This window comes from Prunus mume, linkage group LG3, assembly GCF_029339155.1.
Source record: "Prunus mume cultivar Tortuosa linkage group LG3, ASM2933915v1, whole genome shotgun sequence".
Taxonomy (NCBI): Eukaryota; Viridiplantae; Streptophyta; class Magnoliopsida; order Rosales; family Rosaceae; genus Prunus; species Prunus mume.
The window spans coordinates 21,490,545-21,499,326 of NC_142700.1; the positions used below are offsets into that span (position 1 = coordinate 21,490,545).

At 35.0% G+C, this 8,782-nt stretch overlaps 1 non-coding gene across 1 annotated transcript; it reads left to right on the plus strand.

Annotated features, from left to right (window-relative positions):
• Nucleotides 1-2,975: 2,975 nt before the first annotated feature.
• On the plus strand, nt 2,976-3,049 carry TRNAT-AGU (transfer RNA threonine (anticodon AGU)). Its single transcript has one exon. It is a non-coding gene; the product is annotated as a tRNA-Thr (tRNA).
• Nucleotides 3,050-8,782: the final 5,733 nt, after the last annotated feature.

Below are 8,782 nucleotides of genomic sequence, written 5' to 3' on the forward strand. Positions count from 1 at the left end.
TGGATCCAACATTACAAGGAAATGGTAAAGAATGAACCTTTGTGATATAAAACTGGGTCCTCATTCTAGTAAAATGAGGATTTACAAGATTAAAGACTGGTATTACGATGTTTTGGACACTAGGGTACCATAACAATGTAAAAAGGATCCTAAAACTTGTAAATTACAAAATTTGGGTACTTATTTACAGGGTTTTGCAATTAGATTACAACATTATGGTTCATCCCAATCCATAATATTGTAAATCTCCTTTTACAAGGATATGGATACACATTACAAGGAAATGGTAAAGAGTTATCCTTAGTGAAGTAAAATGGGGTCCTACTTATAGTAAATGGTTATTTACTCAAATGTTCCTCAAACTTGTACTCTAATTACATTTTGGTCCCTCAACTAAATTATTCGTTCAAATAATCCATCAACTCTATATTATTTAGTGCATTGGTCATACCGTTACACTCTGTCAATATTGCCATCAAATTAAACGGTAAAAGTGTCCACAAGTCTTCTCTTAAACGACAAAGGCACCATTTTTATCCACTTCCCTCTTCCTATCTTCCCCAAATTGAAACCGAAGTGCAGAACTACACAATATCAATGAAGGCTTCAAATTCTCAAAGCGGTCCAATCGGTATTGATTTCACAGGATAAAGATTAAACGGCGCAGGCATGTGACCAAAATCGAGTAAGGATAGAGTAAAGGTTTTGTTATGTTTAAGTGAAGAATTTAATGATGTGCTAGGCTCTGATTATGGGTAACAAATGATGTGCATAACAACCAAACAAGAATATATAATCAGCTCACCTTACATATTTTAAACTTAGTTACATTTTCACTACAATGTAAAACTAGTCCTATCTACACTTTTTATATTTAAAATCTCGCTTTGTCAATATTTGAAATATATAATACTTCTAGAACTTATACGAAATCACAATCATGTAACATAGAATGGTTGACCAGTTCTATGATCATTATCGTTATCATTTTACAAATTGGATTCTTAGAATGCAATTTGATCGAAATACCATTTGAGAATATGCGACTGCATTTTAAGATATACAACAACATTTCCTGTTCAAGCAATTTCATAGACATCTTCCTTGTCTATGTATACTAGATAATAGTTTTAAATTCTCAAGTTCCTCTCGATAAAGAAAAGAATAAAAAAACCACCCCAACTTGGGGATGTAAAAGGGAAGCAAACTTCGGGATGGTTTTTAATTTCTTCGTAGCTTAAGTTGTTAAGTATTAGGTTTGACTCTCCTCTTCCATTATTGCTTGTAGAAAATAAAAATTGACATACAATCAAAACACTTATTTTGCAATGGATTAGTTAAAAAAAGATTTGGTTGGGTCAATTGAGTTTAAATATGGTGGGGTTAATTGGGTTTGAAAAGGCTAAAAATATTACTTTGTTTAAATATCAAATAAGACAAATTTAAAACAAAAATAAATAAATAAAAATATGCTACTTGAGGAACTAGTAAAAAGGACTTTGGTGCACGATGCACCAAAGGACCGTAGACGTTGCCATGTTATACTACTAAATTACTAGATCAACCTGATTTTGATTGATCTCTTGGACTACAAGGGTTCAAGAGATTTGTGGTCACTCACCGTTGGATGTAAATTCAACGGTTCACTCACTCTTACACTTCTTTTAGGAAACTTTTTTGAACCATTGCATTAATATCCAATAGTGAGTGACCACAATCTCTTGGACTTCTGTGGTCCAAGAGATCGGGACTGTGAGAAATCTAATACGTATTTGAAGGAACGTGAGAATACAATGCTATGACAATTGAGTGTTGTACTCTTGGGATCCTTATGTGTCAATGTTATGTACCCAGATTTATTTTGAGTGAGTTTCCATGTATTTCACACTTAATATATTTACTTATTAGAAAAGATCAAAATTAAAATAAGAATTAGATAAATAAATAAAATAACGGTATTGAAAATAAAAAATTTAATTTTGTCCTGAGTCTTAAATAAATTCGATAATAACCTGATTTGATCATGTGGTTATTTGATTTGAATTTATAGAATAAATATATGATCCAAATTGAAAACTTCAATTATAAATAAATTCAAAATTTTACTAGGTAGACGCACGTAGACTTTAGGGAGTTTCACTAAAACACCCAAAATGGAGGTTGAAATTATAAAAAAACCCAACACCCAAAACACTTTATAAACACACTCAAAATCCATCATTACACACACTCAAAACTCATTTATAAACACACCCAAAAAGTTGACTTTGGGGTTGATTATAGATGTGTTTCTATGTTTAAATAGTACTTGGGTTTTTTTATAAATACATGTCTAAAATTGGGTTTATTTATAAATTTGTATAGACTTTATTCGATCATAAATAGATTCATAATTTGATTATAATCATTTATCTTATTCTTCTAAATATCCTTGTTTTTGACACAGGTAGACTCTCAAAAAATGTTGTCATGACTGAAAATTGTTTAATGGAAAGAAGAAAAGACTTGCATATGATGTTTGTTGGAAGTAAAGGATTATCTTTCAAATTAGGGGTTATACATTTGTTGTAAATTATATTTCTACTAGATTTCTTTTGGAATAAATTAAATTTCATAATAAATATTTATATATTTTTTTTGTTGGATGATAAATATCTTTTTTTTTTCTTTTTAAGATAAAAGACTTTGGATAGTATATTTGAAATTCTTAAAGATGGAAAATTTTATTCCAAAAATTTATTAGTTGATCATATGTGAGTTGAGACTTGAACTCAAGACCTCCTGCAACGGATGCTCTAACTAGCTGAGCTACAGGAGCCCTTTATGTTCATCTTTCTTAGAAACAAAATAAATACAAAAAAGCCCTAGAATATAAGAAAGAAACAAACAACTGAAAACTGGCCCATTTATATCATTTTTTCTATTGCAGGGCTTTTATGTATTTATTTTGTTTTTAAGAAAGAAGAGCATAAATAGCTCTTGTAGCTCAGTTGGTTAGAGCACCCGTTTAGTAAGCGGGAGGTCTTGAGTTCAACTCTCAACGAGAGCATAATATTACCAATTACAAATTTTCACAAATTTTTTCTTTCTTATTTTTGGTATAAATGTTTCCATTCTAATATACTATCTAAAAGTCTTTTATCTACCAATGAGGGTTGGTTGAGTTGGTAAGGATCGTTTTTTTCGATATCCAGGCCTAGGTTTGAGCCACGCTGCTGACAATCCTTCTTCGTGCGTAATCTGTAAACATATTGGCTAAGACCCCCTCTGTAAGTCCTCAAAAAGGGCCTTGGAATGTCCTCAAAGAGGGCCTTTCATCTTATTTTTTATATAAATATTTATCATGAAATTTAATTTATTCCAAAAAAAATGTAGAAGAAGACATAATTAGTCTATATATATCAAGCAAAACGCAGAAAATGGTGAATCATTCGAAATATCCTAAAATGCCATTGGTTAATGCAAACATAAAGAATTGAAATTATCTTTATCAAAATATTATAAAATAAAATAAAAGATTTTAAATTATTAATTAAATGAGAATAATATGGTAAATGTATACTTTTTCATTTTAAAAAAAATTAAAAACTAAAACAAAATAAGATGATAGATAAAAAAATTAAAAACTAAAACAAAATAAGATGATAGATCTTCTTCTTTCTTTTTTTTTTGTCTGATAATAGATCTTCTTTTTGTTGAACAAAACTACCCATTTTATGTTTCTTAATTCTAAAATAAAAAAATAGAAAATAAAACTAATTGACACACGCGTGAGTATTTACAAGGGGCTAGTTTCAGGATTGAAGCAAAGAGGGATGGGATTGAAACTCCCACATTGTAATTGAAACTCTGATGTCCATATATAGGAATTGAATTCTCAAAAACCTTTTTTCTTAAAATAAACCAAATCAATTCTCACTATTGGTTACCAAATCTTTTTCTCAAACTAGAAAGGCAAAATGGCATGTCACGTTATTAAGTAAAAACATCCAAGCTTATGTCACATAACATACTCGGCACTTGAGGCTTCCAAGTAGTTTTACAAACAAAAAAAGATCTTAAGGGCTTTTTTGGTATGGAGGACTAAACTAGACTAGAAGAATGGCTAGATTTCATGTGCATTGAAGGCATAATATGGATATGTTGCCTAATTTGGAGGAAGAATGGGTGACTAAAACTTATCTCCTCTTTCCCTCTTCACACCCGCCCACCCTACACTCCCAACAAACCACCCCCCACCCCCACCCCTCTTCATACTCCAAGTTAGACACCAATATACATATTAAGCCTTGATTGCACATGAAATGTAGGCATTTTGTCAGTCTAGTCCTCCCTAACAAACGAGGTGCAAGAGCATTGTGGAAGGGAGAGGTTTCAAAGTTGTGGGTTAAATTATAAATGATATTCTAATTCAGATGCTATTTTAATTTTCTTATCTTTAGTCCATAGTTATAACTTCTATGAACTTGTTTGGCTTTGATATGCAGCTACATCTTCTTGTGTCTGTGAGTCCGCCATTGATTTTGAAGCTTGTTTTCGAACATTGCTTGACCATGCAAATATTTTATGAGTTGAATATAAATGTGTATCATGTGCATGGTTTTAACATTTTATTCTTCTATATATAGTAAATACTTTAATTATTTTCAAATCCGGTCAAGGTGACCTTGCTACTTGTCAACTCCAGCACTTAGCAACTCTTGATGATTGGTTTTCATAATGAAAAAGATAATAATGAAATATGCAACATTTATCATCACGTTTAAATTAATCAAACACTTTAATAGATGTAAATGTAAAATATAAATGAAATACTAGAGAAATTGATTTATAAATTTTTAAACATAACTCCATCAAATAACTTAAAATATTCATAAATTTCTTAATGACAATTACCTAATAAGCAAAATAAGCATAAAACTAACTAGATTAGATCCTCACAAACAAATCCGTCATCTGATCCAATCATGTTGGTTCTGAAAATTAGGGATCTAATCCAATACTCCAAATCATCGAAATCGATAAAAATTGCATTGGATTAGATTTTGTACACCCATAAATTGTGTCTTTTTGTTTTTTTGTTTTTTTGTTTTGTGTGTGTGTGTAAACTTTGTTGAAGTTGTGAATCTTTTGTACCCTTACTTCATTTTGAATCGTCTTAAACCCTTATATAATTGTTTGTGCAAATTTCCTCTAGGGCGAATATTCGCAGATGATCCTCTTCTCACTCAATCTTCTTCTTCCTCCATCCTTGCAAAATAAATTCAGTCAATGGAGCACACCTGGGGGTGTTGGTCAAAGGCCTTTAGATGCCTAAGTCAGTTAAATAGTCTTAAGAAGATACAGCTTTAACTAAAAGGATGGAGCTTTCTCTTAGTGAAGAGAGATTGGGGGCAATGAGTGTGAGAGAGAGTGTGGCTTGAGGGAGAGGGAGTTTCTTTAGGGTTTTTCGGATTACCTCATGTGTGGTGTGGCGCCATCTTTATATAGAGTCTCCTCATTGGCTAGGGTTTATAGAGATAATTATCATATGGAATGGAATTTTCTTTTCCTTAAATGAGATGACATGATAATATCAAGGAGATTTGCTGGGAAACAAATCCTTGATTTAGGGAGATATTCCTATCTTAAATAAAAGATAATTGGTTAATTAAATCGTGTTTAATTAACACAATATTTGACCTAAGGAATCTTCCTCTATCCACGTGTCACCTTGGGATTGGTTGCCAAAATTCATGTTCTTACAAATGCCTCCCAGCTTCTACATGGAGGGAGTAGGGCATGTCGAGGATGTGAAATTCTTGTTGGGCTTTCCAACTCCCAATTGCTTATGGGCTATTTTTGAGAGTTGGGCTCCTAACTTGAGAAGGCTTTTTTATTCCTTTTGGAGTCAAGCAACTATACTGTGTTGAGGTTAGCTTAGACCGAGTAGCTATTGAGCTAGCTGGCTGGTGCAATGTTTTGCTATTGTATGTCTCGAACTGCTGGTCTACCTTACTCACATATCCAAGGTTTCGTTATATGTGAGAGACCAATTGACTTTTGTCTTCTGCTTCTATTGACAAGATCAGTAAAAGGTTTGATCTCGAGCCGAATATAGCCAAAGTTCGCCAAGCCATGAAAGCATAAAGGTGGTTTGCCCCTAGCTAGAGATGTTGAAATATGAAAACATCATGGTCCCAACTTGGATGATCAGCTCGATGAAATGGATAAATCCTTGACTGACATGTCTAGAAAAAGGAGGCATATTCCAAGGATGAAGCATGTCTGTGACTGGCTGACTTCTGTCTTCTACTTGGATTGTAAGAAAGGGGTTCCTTCACTCTACCCCATTAGTGATGAAAAGGTTAAGTGGCTTTTTTCGAAGGAGTCTTCTGCTTAAGGTGAGCAGGATACTGATCAAAAACACATATGCGGCCGAGGGGCAGGTAGCCGATGAGGCTAAAGTCGAGGAGCATGCAGCTGATGAGACTAGAGCTAAGGATGATGGCATCAAGAGGGAGTCTCCTACTGACGTCTCAAAGTATATGAAGACTTTTTCTTCTTTGCAGCTTTAAGTATTAGTTTCAGTTGACCACTTCATCTGTTCTACTGAACTTGGGCCTCTTGGCTGCTCACGAATATATTTGAACTTTTGGATCTGTTGATCGCTTGTTCTTTCTTCAGTTTTAGGTCTGCTGATTGCTTTGTGTTGCATGTTGGCATTTTGAATGTGGATTTATTGACCGCTTGAGTGGCCTACCAATGCTTTTAATATGAGTTTGTTGATCGTTTGGTTAGGAAATTCGATGAGTTGTCTCTTGAGTGGACATGTTGGCCTCTTGGTTGGGCAACTGCGTGAGTTGTCTCTTAATGGGATGAATATTCAAGGTTTTAAAACCTCCAATGCCTAAGTCAGTAGATGGTCTTAAGGAGATGCAAATCATACTGAAATTATGAAGGTTTTGTTCAAATACTAAATAACCTTTTGAATTCATCTTCTTTTTTGGCTGAGTTAATGTGTTAATTAGCCACCGAGTGATTTACCATGTTCTCAGCATTTGAACATCTCCCTTAGGATGCTTGAATGTTTACTCACCTCTTACAAAAAGGGTGTCGTCCTCTATTGAGGAATAAGTTTTACCCACATTTTACGTATAGGATGTTGTCCTCTACTGAGGGATAATTTTTACCAACTTCTTATGTAAAGGGTAACTTCCTCTGCCGAGGGTTAACTTTTACCAACCCTTACATAAAGGGTGCCTTCCTCTCCCTAGTGTTATTTTACCCACCCTAATGGAAAGGGTGTCTTCCTCTGCTGAGGGTTATTTTTACCCACCCTTACAGAAAGGGTGCCTTCTTCTACCAAGGGTTAAGTTTTACCCACCATTTCGTAAAGGGTGTCATCCTTTGCTGAGGGGTGAATATTTCTTGAACACTTCTTTGAATGAAAAATTGAATTTTCTTCAAACTGAAGTGGAGTGGAGTCATCCGCTGGGAACTAAGCTGTTTATCTTTTTTATTTGTGTGGTAGTAGGACATCAATTGTTGCTGATAAGTTGCAACTGAAACAATAGTCTTTTCTCATTCTTCTTCGAGCAGGTCAAGGTTAGTCTTCATCTACTTAGAATTCTAATAAATGCTGGCTACCTCGATGCTTAAGGATAGAAAAGTGATATGAGGATGAATGATTGCTTCGGTTCCGAAGGCTAAAGAAAATGGGGTTTCGCTAGTTAATCTCCTTTTGGTGGTGCAATGTTATGCCCCCAGCTCTTCTCGAATGAGAGCTGATTTGACTGCTAAGTTGGACACCACTAGGTAGATGAACAGGTCTTCGCCTAACTTAGGCTTTGAAAGCTGGGGAGGTGAAGTGAGGTATGCCATCAAGTCTGGAAAGGCTGCTTCGCACTCTTCATCTCACTTATCTCTTTGTCCTTTCTTCAAGACTTTAAAGAATGGTCTGCACTTGTCGGTAGATCGGGAAAGAAATCAGCTCAAAGTGACTGCTTTACTCATCAGACTTTGTATTTCTTTCGTTATAGCAAGTGACTTCATGTTGATGATGACCTTGATCTGGTTAGGGTGAACGCTGATGCCCCTTTATGTAAGTAAGTATCCTAAGAATCGGCCAGATGAGACTCCAAATGTGCACTAGGTCTTATTCAACTTCATTTGCTATTTTCGAAGCAAGCCGAAAGCTTCGGCAAGGTTTTTGATGTGATCTACTCGCTAGGGAGCTTTGACTAGCATGTCATTTATGTAGACCTTCATAGTCTTTCTAATCTACTCCTTGATAATCTTGTTCACGAGCCTCCCGTACATTGCTCCGGCTTTCTTCAAACTAAAGGGCTTGACCTTTTAGCATTATGTACCTCTTTTGATTATGAAAGAAGGCTTTGCTTTGTTGTCTTCATGCATCATGATCTGATTATAGCGGGAGTACGTGTCCATGAAGCTGAGCAACTGGTTCCTGGAGTTTGAATCCACAAGCTGATCAATTCTTGGCAAAGAAAAGTTGTCTTTCGGGCATGCCTTGTTGAGATCTATGTAGTCTGCACATACTCTTCATTTGCGTTGATCTTTCTTCGTCACCAAAACAACATTGGCCAACCAATCGAAGTAGAAGACTTGTCTGATGAAGTCGGTTGCTAGGAGTTTGTCAATCTCGGCTTCAAGGATGGTAAGTCGCTAGGGAGCGAAGTTGCATCTCTTTTGGGCCACTGGCTTGCTGGCTGGGTTGACATGAAGCTGATGGCAGATGACCTGGGGATTGATGCCAGGCATGTGAGATGACGACCATGCG